This window comes from Lepus europaeus, chromosome 2 (genome assembly GCF_033115175.1).
Source record: "Lepus europaeus isolate LE1 chromosome 2, mLepTim1.pri, whole genome shotgun sequence".
Taxonomy (NCBI): Eukaryota; Metazoa; Chordata; class Mammalia; order Lagomorpha; family Leporidae; genus Lepus; species Lepus europaeus.
In genome coordinates, this window is record NC_084828.1 from 161,460,631 (window position 1) to 161,478,181 (window position 17,551).

Genomic DNA, 17,551 nt, shown 5'->3' on the forward strand with positions numbered 1-17,551 from the left:
GGCATCCAGCCCCAGGGTTGGGGAATGAATAGGCAAGAGTAGAATAAGCCAGAAAAAGAAGAGTAACTCAAAGAGGAGAAGCCAGAGCAATGCATGGATGGACAGGATATGTTGTTGGGAAACCATCATACATTACATTGCCAAAAAGAAAAGAAAAAGATGAGGGATGAGGGTAACCTTAAGTCCTTAGGAAGCTTTGATGTTTTGAGTCACTGACAGACAAGGTAAAATTCAAGCAGAATTATGAACAGAATGAAAACTCAGAATAAGATGGCTGAGTGGACACAGATGGATGTGGAAGCCAGGGACATGGGGTCACCATCTAGAAAGCACAGACAAGCCCATGGGTACGTTCACACATTGTGCTGATTCCATGACCCAGGAAACAAGATCTGAGGATGAGGAACACGTGGGCACATCTAAAACCAGTTGTTCCATAACAGGACTTCTGATCCAGGTGAGTTCCCAGCAAGAAACAGGCTAATTGAACAGCATCTAAAGCTAATGGTAATATTAAGAGAGCTCAAGAAGAGATGGTGAAGTGTATACTGGTACCTGCAGGAGCAGGGATTCATTAGCCTAGACCTGAAGAGTGAAAGGCGTAGGTACCAGATGCTGCAGAGAGTGGGAGAGCCACCTGCAAAAGCACAGTGCCCTCAGTAACAGAACACAGCCAACCTGATGATGCCCCAGCTACAGAAAGCTGGGGACATACAGCTCTCTCCCTGTCAGTCAATCTCCAGCCAGAGGCCAGAGTAGGTAATAGCTTCCCGAGGCTCAAGAAGAGTGGAGACGAGAGCTGCAGGGGTAAATGGATGCCATCCCCCACTTGTCCTGACATGACTGGACTCAGCCTACCTTGCCCCTCTCCCCCGCCTCCAGTGTGTGTATTGTGCTCTGCAGAGTGAAGAATATGGCTTCCTTCAGGTGCTAATAATTTTATCAGAAATTTAGTTACCCTAAGCAGGTATATCGCCTTGACTTTGCCAACAGAAAACTATAGCTCCACTTCTAGACTAACCTCACAAGGAAGACTCTCCGATCATTATATGCATCTTCCCTGAAACCCACTGTTTTGGTTTGTTTTTTGTTTTGTTTTGTTTTTGGACAGGCAGAGTTAGACAGTGAGAAAGAGAGAGGCAGAAAGGTCTTCCTTTCCATTGGTTCACCACCACCACCCCCCCCAAGCGGCTGCTACGACCAGTGCGTTGCTGCTGGCACGCTGCCCCAATCTAAAGCCAGGAACCAGGTGCTTCTTCCTGGTCTCCCATGTGGGTGCAGGGCCCCAAGCACTTTGGGCCATTCTCCACTGCCTTCCTGGGCCACAGCAGAGAGCTGGACTGGAAGAGAGGCAACCGGGACAGAACCGGTGCCCCAACAGGGACTAGAACGCCAGTGCCGGCACCATAGGTGGAGGATTAGCCTAGTGAGCTGCAGCGCCAGCCGAAACCCACTGCCTTTTAAAAAAAGATTGACTAATTTATTTGAAAGGAAGAATTACAGAGAGGGAAGGAGAGACAGCAAGAGATCTTCCATCTGCTGGTTCACTCCCACGATGGTCACAACAGCCAGGACTGGGCCATCTAGGAGCTTCATCTGGGTCTCCCATGTGGCTGCAGGGGCTCAAGTACTGACCATCCTCTGCTGTTTCCCAGGCACATTAGCAGGAAGCTGAATGGAAGTAGAGCAGCCAGGACTCTAACCAGCACCCCTATGGGATGCCAGCATTGCAGGCAGTTTAACTGCTGTGCCACAATGCTGCCTCCCCCGCCCCACTGCCTTTTCTTTAGTGCAGTATAACCTGATTATTTTCAAGGCTGAGAACCACCTTCACGGAAAACAAAGCAGACAGAAATAAACCAGGTTGTCAACAAATAATGAAAAATCATTAGTCCATGGTGCCAGCCACCAAAACCGTGTTACAGGACATCAGCCAGGGAGGAAATAAAGCCAGGAAAATTATCCTCCTCTAGCATAATCCACCTCTGAGAAATTATTAGCCTCAGAAAAGGCACTCACTGGGGAGTCTTGTGCATAGTAGGTGATGCAGTGCCTTCTCAGGAACATTTTGTTTCTCCCACCCCTTGGTTGGAGCTGAGTGACTTCATATGATGCATCTGTTTTACGTCTCAGAGTAGTAGGTATTGAAGGCACCATCACAGCCATCAGTCTTTAACTGAGGGCTTCCTGCACCAGGTCCTATTGTTGCTTTAGTCTGGACGGCTGCCGCCCTGTTAAGAGGTTCTGTAGTGTTGCTTGAGTCAGGAAAGGTGACCACTGTCTTTTAGGTCCCTTTTTGGTTTCTCTGATTCATTGTTGGTGCAGGAGAACTTCCCATTTATCTTTTTGATGTATAAAAGGCCTGAACAGTGCTCATATATAGCAGCTAAATAATAAATACATTTCTTTGTGGCAAACTTGGGTCTTTGGGAGCCTACCTGTCGTTACAAGTTAATAGATGAGCAATGGCTGTTGGGTGAAAGAAACAGTACAATGTCTTCTACCACGAACTTCCCTGACTCTGTCCAAGCATACAGATGTACGCTGGGACACAGGTACCATACTCAAAATGGAAGCACTGTTTATGGTCAGCTGTTATCTATCACCCATACTGTTTTTGTTTTAGAGAGAATGATTAAAATCTTGGACTTTGAACCCAGTATTCAAGAATTCAAGAGTCTCTACTTACTATTTGTTAGCTTTGTGTCTGTGAGAGTTACTGAACCTCCCTGTGGTTCAACATCCTCATCTGTGGAATGGGGATAATGTTATATTATCTCTTCAGGATAAGTGTGGAATAAATGATCCAGTTTTCATATAGCTCTTTTTTTTTTTTTTTTGACAGGCAGAGTGGACAGTGAGAGAGAGACAGAGAGAAAGGTCTTCCTTTTGCCGTTGGTTCACCCTCCAATGGCCGCCGCGGTAGGCGCGCTGCAGCCGGCGCACTGCGCTGATCCAATGGCAGAAGCCAGGTGCTTATCCTGGTCTCCCATGGGGTACAGGGCCCAAGGACTTGGGCCATCCTCCACTGCACTCCCTGGCCACAGCAGAGAGCTGGCCTGGAAGAGGGGCATCCGGGACAGGATCGGTGCCCCGACCGGGACTAGAACCCGGTGTACCAGCGCCGCAAGGCGGAGGATTAGCCTAGTGAGCCGTGGCGCCGGCCTTCATATAGCTCTTAAACCCATGTCAGGCCCAGAGGGAGCACTCTTAGAGTATTATTTATTGCAGATTCAATGTGTATCACAGTGTTTGTTAATGAACCTCAAAGTCTTATTTACTTGTATAAGCTTTGACACATAAAACAGATGTGTGCTTACTCTACCGTTTATAACTTACCATTCCCCTCTCTGCCACAGTACTACCCTCCCCACCCCACCTCCCTGGAAGCCTATGTCAGTTGCCCAGAAAACCACCTATTGTGTGACATATAGTAGAGACTCCCTACTGTTCATGAGGTGCATGTAGTCCAGCAGGACACAATTGCAACTGTTCTCAGAATGTTGTGTTTTGTTAGTGTAGTATACATGGAAAGAAGGAATTTTTGTCTCAGTAATTTCCAGACTTCAGGACCCCAGATACAACCATGTCCTTATGTCACCTTGTAATCCAGTCTGTTCTGTGAAGCTAAAGTCCTCCCAGGAGGGTCGGCAGTACACATATGCTGTTCCTGAGTGGTAGATTTTTTTACATTTGGAGACAAGGCCATGTCAGCAGATGTGTGAACATCGGCTGACCTGTACAGTTCCCTGTCATCTTGACAGCTGTGGAGAGCCAGGAACCCACACTATTTCTTTTCAGCGGGCATGAATGGACACTGAACCTTACTCCCCAGGTCTATCTGTTTCTATTGGTATGAGGCTGTCCCAAGAATTTCTTGGTTCACATCATCCATTAGGGTTTTCTATACACTGGATTGGAAGCTGTTCTAACACAGAGAAGATAAACAAATGTGAATTTCCGTTTTCTTCTGAAGGAAATGAGATCTACCCTCTGTGTCCTCCATCAGGTGTCAATCCCATTTCTAACCCCACATGGCCCCCAGAGCCTTCCAAATATCCCATGTGAATTTGGTAGGAACTTGGTGGCTTGTTTCATAGTAATGAAAAATGCCTTATATTTATTCTTTCAATACATTATGTTCTTTCTTTCTTCCTTTCTTTCGTGTGTATGTTTCTTGGGAAATGCTGCATAAGTGATTAATAGCCCATCATGGTTTTGTTCTTTCTCTCTCTGGCTTATAGAGAAATAATGTGACCTACAGATGTTTGGACAAATAATGCATTGTGTTAATGACAGATTACGCTCAGACATGCCCCATGCAGAGAGCTTATCAGCAGTAGAAGAACAGGTATTCCTGGACTTGTCTAATCGTCCTTTCTTTGCTTTCCTTGTTAGACTAAATACCAACCATGTTGAAAAGGGGACTTAACGAAACAGTGTTCTGAGCAACGCATTGCTTTTGTCCACTTATTAGGTAGAGGAGCAACCTGCAGCTAGACCTGTGTGGAGGTGATATAAACAGTCCCATTCAGAGCATTCTGAATGCCAGGCAGAGCCCTGCGTCAGGCATTATATATATTTCAATATATAAATTGGGTTTTTATTACTTAAACTACAGTAATAGTAAATAGGTCTTTGAAAGCAGACAAAAATCATCAACTGATGGGGCCGACATTGTTGCATAGAGAGTTAAGTCAACGACTGTGACACAAGCATCCAATATGAGCACCAGTTCCTGTCTTGGCAGCTCCGTTTCCAATCCAGCTCTCCGCTAGTGGCCTGAGAAAAGCAGCAGAAGATGCTCCAAGTATTTGGGCCCTTGCCACCCAAATGGGAAACCTGGGTGAAGCTCCTGGCTTCAGCCTGGCCCAACCCCGGCCATTGAGGCCATCATGGATGAGAACCAGCAGACACAAGATCTGTGTCTTTTTCTCTCTCTCACCCTCTCTCTGTAGTTCTGTTTTTCAAATAAATAAATGTTTTTTTTTTTAACTGCCAAGTGAATTAATTAAGCGGTATCTTCTAGTAAGTAGTTTCACTTAAAGTAGGTGGTTATTGATAAATGAAAATCTCTGGACCAGTGGATATAGAGGTTTGTAAATAGAAAGGGAGGAGCCAGTTTTCAAATTGGATCATGTTCCCCGGATAAGAAAATTAAGCAAGGTTAGAGTTCAGCCCTGAGAGGAATATGGTTGATATTTAAGTTTATTTATTTATTTTAATTTGTTTGGAAGGCAGAGAAATATAGAAAGTTAAAGAGATCTTACATCTGCTGATTCACTCCCCAGATTCCTGTGCCCCCAGGAATACGCCAAGCTGGAGCCAGGAGGCCAGAATTCAGCCCGGTTCTCCCACAAGGGTGGCAGGAACCCAAGCACGTGGGCCATTACCTGCTGCCTCCTAGGGTGCACAGTAGCAGTAACTGGGTAGGATGCAGGGGAGCCAGGACTTGACCCAGGCGCTCCATACAGAATGTAGGCATCCCAAGTGGCAGAGTAACCCATGCTGCCACAATGTCTGCCCCAGAACTTAAATTTTCAAACTGACAGTGACCTTTGAGCCATGTAATCCAACATGCCCATTTTCCAAGTGAGGAAAACAAGAGCCAGAGGTTCCAGTCCTATGGGCACGGTCTCAGGGCTTATCAACAGCCAAGCAATGGTCAGGATCCACTTCTTAGTCACCTGAGAGTCTTAGGGTTTTCTCATTTTGCTGCCAATCACCTTTTCCTAGTCACAGTTTTTTTTTAACTCAAAAATATTTGTTAAGCACATAATAGAGATAAGCACTAACGTACAGCACTGTACGTTAAAAGATAGAATATAAGAGTTCCTCATGTGAACCATCAAAGTTGTTTTTCATCTGCAAAAAAAAAAAAAGACAAGCTGCAAAGTATTTGATCTTAACAATGACAATTAAAATGAACCTTATTTGAAGTTGCAAAATCACCACATTGCCTGAACACAGGGCTCCGTCATGCACACTCCAGGGCACTTTGCAGATGGCTCACAAAGACTTAGTTTATGCAGGCACTTTAGGGAACAGATGGAACTTGCAATGTCCCATGGTAAATATGAATTTATAGCACTAGTCACAAGGCAGAGTTGCTCTATTCTCCCTCCTGGGACAGCTCATGCAGTGTGCTACCTCTGGCTTGTGAATCACAGCACAGCAGTCCCTAAAGCGAATGCTGTCCCTGGTAAGGCTTGGTTTCATCCCGTATCTTTGCAACACATCATTAATGGCTGTGTGATGTCAGTGAAATATCTATTTAAACTTTATAGAGGATAAATAAACATCACCTAGAAGGCTAGAAGTTTGAGATTAAAAAACACATTAGTCTAAGCTTCTCCTGCTGTCATCATAAAATCCTACAGAGCTATTATTTCTTTCCTGCAACATCTGTGTTTGGTATGTACGCTACATACCCCCTGCCCCAGCTTATCTGACCCTAAATGTTTTAAGAGCTTGAGAGTAGAAAATTAAAGGAAAATACAGGTAAAGCTGAACCTCATGAGAATTCAGCTGATTGCTGACTTCAAGGTCTTTCACCTGTGAAATACTGATAAGGACTCGTGTCTTGGTTTCCCGTAAGGTAGCATTTCAGCATCTCATAAAGAAGCCAGCCTAGGAGATAGCAGCCTGGGAGACAAAAATTCCCACACATAATATCAAACACAAGGGATCAATGAGACGAATGGCGAAGCTATTACAGTGAGCATGGACTATCCTCCGTATGATGGTGTCTTCCCTAATTATTTAAGGTCGCTTGTAAAATTGATTTTATGTAAACACAGCAACACCCGACCGCAGCCGCTCTCTGCCGGCAACATCAGTTGTAGGGGATTTATTGACCTGTCGTTCACATGTGTTGCTTTACTAGCGCTTAATGGTCTGTTTAGATAGTCTTGGTGTGTACAAACTCCCCACCACCAGCTCCAAGCCCCACGCACTGACAGGTAGCTGCCGTGGAGATAAAATAAGGGACCCTGTCCAGAGTCTGTGGGGCCAAGAAATATTTGTTATTTTCTCCTGAAACACAGGGCTCTGCTAGGAGCTGTGGGGAGGAGGTGAGGTCTTTATAGGAGACTGAAACCTAACCTCGGATCCTAGTCTCGGCTCTTACAGGTGACGGGATATTGTGGGTATTACTTACACACATTATATCTAAATGTGGTCGGAGTTGTTAGCAGTTAGCGAGGGAAATGCAAGCCGCTGTTGGCCTTGGGGTTGCTTGCCAGGTAGGGAACTGAGGTCCAAGAAGCTTCCAGTGGGACAGGGACGATGGAGATGCCTCACTTGGTGGATGTCGGCATTTATTTGACATTACCGCATTTCTGAAATTGGGATGGATGATATCACTGATGGTGTAACTGAGTGCAGTAAGCACATGAAATATCGGTGCTGTGTCTTATACTCGGTAGTGTCTTAGATTCCATGATGAATTGAAGTAGGGCCTCACAGGTAACTCTGCTTGGGAATTAAGGATTGAGGGGCTTGGATGAAGCAAGATATGGATTCCCAGTGGACAGGTTCTTTGGAGATTTTTGGTTTTGGTTTTGGTTTTTTCAGAAACAAACACAGATCTCCTATCTGCTGGTTCTCTCCCTCAGATGCCCACACAGCCACGACCAGGCCAGACTGAAATCAGGAGCAGGGAATTCAATCAGGTCTCCCACATGAGTGGCAAGCACCTAGTACTTGAGCCATCACCTGCTGCCTCCCCGGGTGTGCATTAGCAGGAACCGGGATGGGGACCAGAGTCAGGACATGAACCCAGGCGTGCTGGTATGGAGTGAAGGTGTCCCAAGAGTCATGTTAGCTTCACCAAATGGCTGCCCCGGGGGACGGATATTTTTAAAACTGCAGGGAGACATTGTAAACTGCATGGCTGGAGAATTAACAGCAGATGTGATATGAACTAGTTTGGGGAGGAAGTTCATCAATTTTCTAGGCACATCATTTTAAAATTCAGGAATTTCTGGGTTATTGTTGTGGTGTAGTGGGTAAAGACACCGCCTGTGACTGGCTTCCCATATAGGCTCTAGTGTGAGGCCCGGCTGCTCCACTTCTGATCCAGCTCCCACTACTGGCCTGGGAAAGCAGCAGAGGATGGCTCAGGTGCTTGGGCCCCTGCCACCCACATGGGAGACCCAGAAGAAGCTCCTGGCTTCAGCCTGGCCTGGCTGTGGCCTTTGTGAACCAGCTGGTGGAAGATCTCTCTCTCTCCCTCCCTCACTCTGTCACTCTGTTTCAAATAAATAAATCTTTTTTTTAAAGTTCAAGAATTTCTTATTCTTTTCATGGAAAAAAGAATCTGAGCACTAATGAAAAAGGAATGAGTAAGAAATTAGCGCTGGCTTCGTCTCTAACCACTGCACTTTGCTACAATCAGCGGAACAACTGGCTTGGCTCATAGGGAGGTTCCAGAACCTTTGTGTCCCATGTGCAGGACACCAGCCCTCAGACTAGAGCAAATGTCGTGCGTAGTCTCCCCGACTCTGTACCCATTGGGTGAACCCCGCTGTAATCTAAAACAGAACATCCAAGAATCCCAGGGTCCGTGCTGGGCCCCCAGGGCAGCCTCAACTCCATCCCAGGGCAGAGCAAAGAGCCTCAGCTCGGGTTTGGTGTCCCGCAGGCCTTTGCTTCCAGGAATGCAGCTATGTGGCTATTTCCCTGACCTAGCCCCTGTCACATGAATCCTTCCTTCCTGTGGAATTATGTCCCCCTCTTTCCTCTACAAGATTTATCTCACATGCCAACCTGTAGGGAGACTTCTTTTGCTCAAGAAAAAATAAACAAGCAACCAGGACTCAAGAGGCCACATTTGGGACAAAATCAAATATCATTTCCTGTATCTTAAAAGACTACAGAATATTCTAAAGACTAACAAGGATATTGACATAACCTTAATGAACACTTCTAATAGCTAGAGGTCAAAATCCAATTAATGACATCTTAGAGATTCCCTTCCTTGGGTCTGGAATTCTCCCTTTTTCACAGGCTTTGTTCTTATATGGGATTTATAGAAAATGGAACTAAAAGATGAGCTTATATTGGTGCAAAAAAATTTAACCCCATGAGTATGTGTTTTGTGTTTTCCTTAATGTGGCTTCTACCGTAGTTTAATTTTTCTGTGATGCATGCTAGTTTTTAGAGGATTTTCCCTCCTCTAGAATTTGCATTCGCCATGTATTATCCTCCCTGACCTTCCCATCTGGTTACTTTTACCCTTTTCCTTTCTTTCTCTTCCTGTTTTTCTTATTTCTCTTCCTTTACTCCAGTTGCCATTTTTCTATTTGTCAAATCTTCATGCATTCCTTGTAAAATAATCCATTTTGAGCGAAGATATATAATTAGAATGATAGGCTTTAGTCAAATGAGAAACTGCTCTGTTGCAGTTACTAGACAGTAAAAACCAGGTTACCCAAGGTTAATGTCAAATAGCCTTGAGGTTGTTTGCCTTGTGTTTAGGGGACCCTCCCAAGGAGTCCTGTCTTTAAGGAGCACTGTCATCCACCCAGGGACGAGGGTCACACTGGGAAAGCAAAGTGGGTTGGAGCGAGAGGGTTTTGCAGTGGTAGCCTTTGGTGCCAGATTTCCTGTGCCCCAGTGCTAACTGCAATGCTCGCTTTGTTGTGTCACCTCACAAAGATGACTCCTCTTGCCCACATTTGTTGAATAGTGATGGGCACATGATACTTCCCTTATAGAATTTTTACATGGATGAAATTTGTATTCTAACCACTTAGAACAGTGCCTAGAACACACTAAGGAGTGGGTAAGCATTAATGTTTACTTAATTTACTCAAGTTGGAATCATTCGTAAGGAAATAGATGTTTTGAGTAACGCACTTCCCCCAGATGTGTCCATATGAGGTCAGGAGGGCGGGAGCTACCATGTGACAGCAAACAAGTCTGTAAAATCATTTCCAGGTGAGTATCAGCATGGGTTCTATTTAGAGAAAGAAAAGAAAAACATGATTTACCATTTTGTCCCCTTTTTAAAGATTGAGTGATCGATTTAAAAGGCAGAATGACAAAGAAGTGGGAAGAGAGAGAGAGAGAGAGAGAGAGATCTTCCTTCTGCTGGTTCACTCCCCAAATGCCTTCAACAGCCAGGACTGACCCAGGCTGAAGGCAGGTGCCAGAAACTGCATCCACATCTCCTGTGTGGGTAGCCGGGACCCCAGTATTGAGCCATCACCTGCTGCCTCCTAACCTCATGAGCAAGGAGCTGGATCAGAAGTAGATGTGGGGCTCAACCCCAGAAATTCCGATATGGGATTCAGGCATCCCAAGCAGCAGCTATGCCACCATGCCTGCCTCCTCTGCCTTAACTTTTTGAAACAACCTAACAAACAGAATCTACTTTTGCCAAAATACCCAGCATATATGTATGTTTATTTTTTGTTTAACATTAGGGATACAGTGAATGCAAATAGTTGTTTTTTTGTTTTGAGAGACAGAGCTCACACCTGCTAGTACACTCTCAAAGTGCCTGCAACAGCTGGGGCAGGGTCAGGCCCAAGCCATGAGCCAGGAACTCAATCCAGCTCTCCATGTGTGTGGCAGAGACCCAACTGAGTCTTCAGCAGAAATCTGGGGTCAGGAGCAGAACTGGTATAGAACTCAGGTACTCGAGTGGGACGGGAGTGCTGTAACCAGTGTCTTGGACACTAAGCCAAACACCCACTACCTCCCCGCTATCATGTCTGTATAAAGATGATCTGGAAGCCACGTGCCCCCTGTGGGGCCCCTGATTACTACACAGCTAAGTTGTCTGATGCTTATGTGAAAAATTAGCACAGTGGTGTTCATTCTGACTCACTCTCTCTCCCTCCTCCCCCTCCCTCCCTCTCTCTCTCTCTGCCAGCTTTATTTATTGTTGTTATTTCCTGTTAACCGACAGAACAGAATAAGCACTAGTGTGCAGAATTACAATGGGAGAGTTGTCCTCTGAGTTGGGCAGAGACCTTGTCTTAAGAATTATACACTAGACTCTGGACTGCTGTCTTTAGAAATGAAAAGGCGTGGATGGTCCCGGTGCTCCGCAGTTGCCTGATGATGGGATGGAAGAAATTGGGGCAGGCCCCTGTTCCTCAGCTCTCTTGTCTTCAAGGCAACAGAACTCCCAGCTCTGCAATCACACCCACACGTGGGACTGGTTCCCCTCTCTCCAGAAGGAGGCTGACATCTCGCCTAACCTGAGAACATTCTTTCCTCTGCTAGGAGCTTACAGTGGCAGGAGGTGGGCTGATGTGTGATATATTTGGCATTAGTGAGTTGCAGTTTATCTCAGCTGTCTACATGATCTCCAGAAAAGAACAGTTGCAGACAGACCAGCCTTCTACAGAAAATGCCTGCAACAGCCAGGTCTGAGCCTGCTTTTGAGGGTGGAAGACCATGTAGCCAAGTTCTAAACAGGAAGCTTAAAAGAGAATAAGAAATAAATTGTCCTCCCAGTTAGGTGCATTTCTTTCCTGCATTAGCAGGCTGATAATAAAAAATTATGTGGGTGTGCAGGTTCCAAATGATTACGTATTACATAGCATCTACCATCTGTTTTGCTATAAATGCATCATAAACTCTAACCTGCGAGGTCGTCCATGGAGTCGTAAGCCACGGCCCTGAGAGATACTTGTCGGCAGAGCGAAATACACCCCTCACTCCACATTTGCTCCTTGTTCCCAACCTTGGCATTGTGTTGCCATTTTGTGGTCACACATCCACTGGGCATTTCTGAAATGTGCCTTCCCCTTGTTATACCAGCTGGCTGTTACTGTTCCCTTTGTCTCAAGTGCCTTTCCTTGATTTCCCCACTTGCCAGAGACTCATTGAATGAACCATACATTTGCTCATTTATTTGATTCACATTTGCATAGCACATGAACTCGGGGCCAATCACTGGACAAAGCCCTGACGGTCAAAGGACGGTAGGCTCCGTCAGCTTCCGGTTGGGTAACCTTGGGCATTCATCTTCATAGACCTCATGTGGGAAACCACAGGAATGCTACCAACTTGTCACATTTGCTGTCAGAATGTGAGATGACACCATTCAGCTGAGTGGCTGGCACCCAGGAGGTACTCGGTGGCCGCTTCCCTCCCCTTCAAAGCTCTGCTGAAATCCCGCCCTTGGTGGGCCTTTTCTCAGTTTCCTTAGTTGGAATCCATGTCTCCCTCCCCACCATGCCCTCGGCCTTCTGCTGCAACTACAGCAACACATGTTTCTGTCTGTTTTGTTCCGTTACTTACATGAGCTTTGGTCTCCTCGACCACATTTCAAGTCCTTGGGGGAGAGGGTTCGTGTGTCTGTCCTCTCTCTGATCCCTGATCACTTATGTGAACGTCAACGTATAATTACACTGCTGCCTCTGTGTGTCACACGCTGTGCTGGGCCTGCAGAGCTGGGTATATTAGCCACCTTTCTGCCTTTTCTGTCTACTCAGGAGTTGTGGCGTTGTCCGGGAGACCGGAGTGGGTGCCACAGTTCTGTCTGCTTCCTTCGTCCAGAAATTATGTTTTCCTTCCTTTGACAAATAGTTCTTCTAGATGGAATCTTTGGCCCTGGATCTTCATCCACCCTTGTCCCCATGTTCCTTGCCATGTGGCTTTACTTTGCTTTCTACCAGAGGTACAATACCTTGCCTACCCCTTGACCATGTGTTCAGCCAAGCAGCCACGTTTAGCCGATAGAATGGTAAAGAACTCAGCACGCCACTCAGGCTGACTTCCTGTGTCACAAGTCTCTTATCACTGTAAGAACCCCCTCGCCATCCTGGGTCCCAGAGTGAGCATACATGGAATCAGGCCTCAGTTTCCCCTCACCACAAGAAGCCTGGCTCAGGAAGATCTGCAGATTAAAGCACAACCCCCATGGTGTATTAGTCAACCTCTTGTTGAAGTCACATTAAAAAAAATTCACATTTGCCACTGAGACTGTCTGGTTGTTGGTTTTGCAGCAATAGGTAAGGCACATTCCGGCCTCTGGCCCCACCCTGCTCCTGTTCTCCATACCCCTCTTTCTGTGTCAGGACTTAGCCAGTGGTCTGAATGGGGTCCACCCTCTTCATATTCTCACTAAACCTGGGCTACAGTTCTAGGGTAAATGTATGGCTCAAGAAGAAAGTCAGAATTCCTACTGATACACTAAGACCAGTGCAGACTTCAGGGCCTGGCAAGCTCCCCACCCCCTAATTTCTCCTTTTCCCAGACTTGTTTGTCCCACATTTCTTTCAGCCTTGTGAGCTAATGTAGTCACCAGTAAATTTCCTTTTTAGCTTAAGCTGATTCAAGTTGGGTTTCTGTCCCTTGCAACCTTGACCAATCCAGAGACAACAAGGGAACAAACAGCACTATCCTAGGGCACAGGCAAAGGCACCTGACTCACTTCCAAAAGTCAGAGAAGCCTTTAGGGGAAAAGAACAACTCAGCTGAAACCTGAAATTTGGCCAGAAAAGTGGACTGAAAGAAGACCAGGGGGAACCACATCTCAAGGACCTGAGAACAGGGGTCACAGTGACAAGTGGAGTTGAAAAGGCCAAAGAGGGCCAGTGTGGGAGGGCCTTGCTAGTCAACTTAGAGGAGTGGACTAGACCTCTGCCTTTCAAGTAAAATGAAAATAATTTTTTAAATAAAATGGAAAAAGGAGTGGAACTGGTCTTGATGATAGGTAGGAGTTACTTAAAAATCTTGGGGCGAGCTTTGTGGCACAGTGATTAAGCCACAGTTTGTGATGTGTGCATCCTACATTGGAGTGTGAGTGTGGATCTGTCTACTCTGCTTCCAATCCAGCTCCCAGCTAATAGGCATCCTTGGAAGACAATGGCTTGGACAATGGCTCAAGTGCTTGGGCCCCTGCCATCTAAGTGGGAGACCTGGATGGGGTTCTAAGTTCCTGGCTTCAGTCTGGTCCAGCTCTAGCTGTTGTGGGCATTTGGGAGTAAACCAGTAGATGGAAGATGTGTGTGTTGTGTGCATGTCATGATGAAAATAAAGAAAAACCTTCTTCACGGTTTTTAAGAAGAGTCATGGTAGCCTCTCAATTTTTTTCTCCGGCTGCAGAGTAGATTTTGAAGTTTGGAGAAAGTGCAGAGCCTGTTAAAAGCATCCAGGCATGAGATGGTTTCCTGGGTTGAGGCAGAGGCCTTTGTCTTTCCAATAGGGCTTTCCCGGGGCCATGTGTGATATTAGCTGTTGAATTGAAAATTAGAGAATTGAAGCCATTTTCTGAGACTGCCTTTGAGAGAGCTGTGCCTTCCACAGAAGATGATGAGAAATCATGCTTTCATAGGGACCGTGTTGGTTAGTTAGGCCCCTTGTCCCATATTTCTCCTCCCAGGAGACTCCTCTGAACATCCACAACCTGGGGTGTCAGCACCCTCGGGCCACCAACTTCTGCTCATCGTTCAAGATGTGCTGGGTGCGGTGCCTGCCCAGAATAAAAGGATTCTCATTTACTGACTTAGCAGCTGTCAAAGCCTAAAATTTCTTTCTGTAGGCGTAAGTGATCTCTCTCCATCAATGTGGCTTCATCTCAGGTTTGTTATCTGCCAGAGACAGCGAGCAGAGGTACTGCAGCCATTCCTCCTTTCTCCTGTGAACAATGAAAGACCAATTCTGCCGGAGTCCCAATGTGTCTGCTAGAGTATCACTCTGTAGTCACATACAGAAGAGGTTTAATGGGTCTTCCCAAAGACCATCAGATGAAGAAACAGCTTGAAGGTATACAATGGAAGACCAACAGGTGTAGGCAGTGACTTTGGGAGCTAGAAGGGAGGGCTCATTTTGCTCCCTGGACAGATAGTGGGACAATGGTTTGAGGAGAATACTGGACCCAGATCTTTATTGAAAAAGATGAATTCCAAAGGAAGAAATAAACAATGGTACTTTGATGAACCAAATTGAATTTTACCCAGGTTAGCCTTATTCTTGCGGCACCTATAGGTGCAAAACACATTGGCTGGAGTATATTCAGAGAACTGAAGTGGGAGACGGTACAACAAGAAGGGAGAAACAGCTGGTTTCTGTATGATGTGGCCGTTAGTCCTGGTTTTCATATGATTCCTCCCCTCATTGATGCTACTTTCCACGCATTTCTCTGATGTAGGCAGAGACAGAGTTGTCCTTAGACCACCTCTCCAACCAGGGTTGTGGACCCAGGCGGGCCTCAGCTTTGAAAACTGCTCTCATAGGCCCCTGAGAGTGTCAAGTGACCAACATCGGTCCCCTTCCTCTCTCCTTGGTCTTTGACCACCCACGTCATGAGGTCTCGCTGCAGCAATGTCTTTGTTCCGCCCCCAGTGATGTTCCCACCATCCTGACAGAGCCGGTTTTGTGTCTTCTGTCAAAAAAAAAATCACTTACCAAAAGTGATGGCCAGGCTCAGAAATATCCCTGCTTTATCCTTGGGGAATAAAAAAAAGAGAGTGTGTGTTAAATGTTTAACCTGGATTGATGAGGTTTGCTGAAACTATTGGATAAAATGAAAACTTTCTTAGAGGCATTAATCACTAAAGAGAGTTCCCCTTTCTCATTGATTTTTGGATTCTGTTAATGATTCCAGCACTGAGATTATAAGGCTGGGTAGAAGATAAAGAAATGGAAATGCCACATTAACCTCTAAATTTTACCTATATGTTGATTTGTGACAGTGAAATACTATAATTAACCCAGACTATTTTACAAAGATTTAATTTTTTGCTGATGTTCAATAGTATTGCAGAAAAGCTGATTCCTAATTATTACACACAGCATTGCATAAATTTCTTCCTAATTAAAAAGCCTCTAAATTCTAAATAATCAATTTACAAAGACATATGGTTTTGAAAAATTAGGCATTTAATTTCTAAAGATTTATTCGTATTTTATACCATAACTAATTAATTATGGTTATAATACTATCGCAGTCATAGTACAGATTGATGTAATGATATGATTGGAAATTTATTTTGATATGTTCTCTTGACTATGAGGAGTATTACAATATAGTTAGTTTTCAAGCCTGTTCTTAATTATGCTTGAAAGCATTAGTTTAATGGAAGATAAGAGGGCTCGGGAAGTGTACCATCAAAATTGATTTGAAAAACTATTTTCAACATGAAACAAACAAATTATTTTTGCTCTGGCAAAATGAAATTTGTAGTTGGTAATAAATTAGAAATGCCTTAAAATTAGGTAGTAGTTGATGCAGAATTTGCCATTAACCATTGTGACAATTGACAGAGCATAGCATGAGAAAGTAGTTTAACTGTACAAGGGAGGCTGGCTGACGAAAGTGAATAGAACTCAGTATTAACAACCATGGTGCATTGCAAATGTTCACAAATGCATTGGATAAATGCGAAAGGTCTGTTTTTTAATTCTATTTCTCTCGCCAGTGAATTTCTCAGCCTTAGAATAAAATCTAAAAACTACTGAGAATATTATCAGATTTTTCTTTGAGGCTATAGAGATTTTCTTCTTTCTTACAAATTATTTAAAAATTGTTGCGTGACTGTAGTACATGTACATTTTTGTGGGGTACAGTCAATATTTGAACATACATACACAGTGGAAACTAACAGGGCCAGACAAGTAGCCTTTCCATCTCTCTGTCTTTTCTTTGTGTTAGGCATCTACTAGCAGCCCCTGTCTTCCACTTCTTCATGGAGTGTATAACGCATTATTGTGAACCACAGTTGCCCACACTCAGCAATGGCACTCGTATCCGAGTGTGTTAGATACCTGTTATCCAGCCTCCCTCTGTCCCTCCTCACCCTGTCCTTCCCAGTCTAGTAACCAATATTTAAAGTTCAGATCAATTCCTTTTAAGTAAAAAAATCTACATCTGAATAAAAACATGCAATTTGTCTTTATGTCACTTAACATAATGATCGTCCATTCCATCCATATTGCTGCAACTGTCACAATATCGTTCTGTTATGGCTAAATAATGTGCCATTATGTGTCTAATAGCACATTTTCCTTGCCCATGCATCTGAAAGAAATTTTTGACTTAGTGGTAGAAGATGCCATGGATCTGTTTCATTGAACGGAATCACATAATCCTTGTGAATAAGCGGGGCGTGGAGTCCATTGCTGGTTGCAGCAGGAAAGGAAGAGGGAGAGTGTGAAAGCAGCTTCATAGCGTGGGCGGAACTCAGGACAGAGCACACCACGTTCAGCATGGCTCAGGAACACATTTCTACATGCAGAGCCTCTAGAAAGGGCTCCTGTAGAGAGGCAGGCCATATTCCTGCTGACGTTCCTGTACCAAAGTTGGTGGATGAGCTATGGGGACTCTGCTGGCCTTGCCTTCCTTGTTTGGCATAGTAACGCATTCACATTTTTCTTCTACTGCTTTTTTGGTGATAGCCTTGGTTTCAGTAGCTTTAGCTATTGTTTTGACTTTTTGTTTCTTCCCTGGTATTTGCCCCGCTCAGTCACTGGGAAGTTTGTCATCAACTGTGTGACTTTGAGAAAGTCACCAAAGCTCTCTCCAATCTAACAGGGGGCCAGGGGTAGAAGTGGCTCTGTGGTGATGCTGTGAGGACATAGTGTGGGA